This window comes from Penaeus monodon, chromosome 32 (genome assembly GCF_015228065.2).
Source record: "Penaeus monodon isolate SGIC_2016 chromosome 32, NSTDA_Pmon_1, whole genome shotgun sequence".
Classification (NCBI taxonomy): Eukaryota; Metazoa; Arthropoda; class Malacostraca; order Decapoda; family Penaeidae; genus Penaeus; species Penaeus monodon.
This window is the reverse complement of record NC_051417.1, coordinates 3,610,242-3,611,132: the sequence shown is the minus strand read 5'-3', so window position 1 is coordinate 3,611,132 and position 891 is coordinate 3,610,242.

The following is an 891-nucleotide window of genomic DNA, read 5'->3' as shown; positions in this document are numbered from 1 at the left end:
AACATTGTGTGTGTCTTGAGGGGGGGGGGGTTAGTTGGAGGTATGGGTTTATATAACACAGGCACTTGCCACTCACGCACGCGGTTATAGATGACTGACCCAGTATTAAATAAAAATGACAAATTCTGAACAAATCAGATATTTAGAAGTTATATTTTCCAAACTTCATCGTTAAGGCTACTTTCAAGTACTCGAGAGCATGAGGCTAGTTTCGCACCAATCGTTTCTCTCAGTTTATTTCTGAGTGTAGTCTATAATGATGATGCATTGCATAAACGAATATGAAGAGCACACCAGATATCATACTTATATTGAACACGAATATGCGAGACAAATTAAGATTTACGTTACATATGGCTTGCCAACAATAAACCTGTTAAAAGTGACAATCAGCGATGGTATGCCAAATTACAAAACAGGGGAAAATACGCGTTAAATTGTCGGTTTGATCATCAACTTGGCCAACACACACATGTCGAGCAGGGAATTAATGCCTGAATGATTTTCATCTATAGCATTTTCATAAGTTCAAAAGCAAACCCGATTTTCTGGATTTTGATGCAGAAAAAAAAGCTCCCGCTCTCAAAACACTGAGGTTCGGCACGTTGCCACACCCTGCTGCCATATCTGATTTTCACTCTTCAATTACTGACATTACAAAGTACAGCAATGGGTTAGTAGCAAGCAGCTAATGGCCAAACTTTCTGTTTCCACTGCAATATTGAATCATTAATACAAATGACATGCTATACAGTAGTATTACCGTTTCTCAGCAATAAAATACGTAACAATTGCCACAGTTTCCTTTCCTAATCCACTTTAGGTTACCGGGCATTACTCGCACGTGATACCGAATGCGATGCGAGAGCCATAGTTTTGGCGTGATTGTAT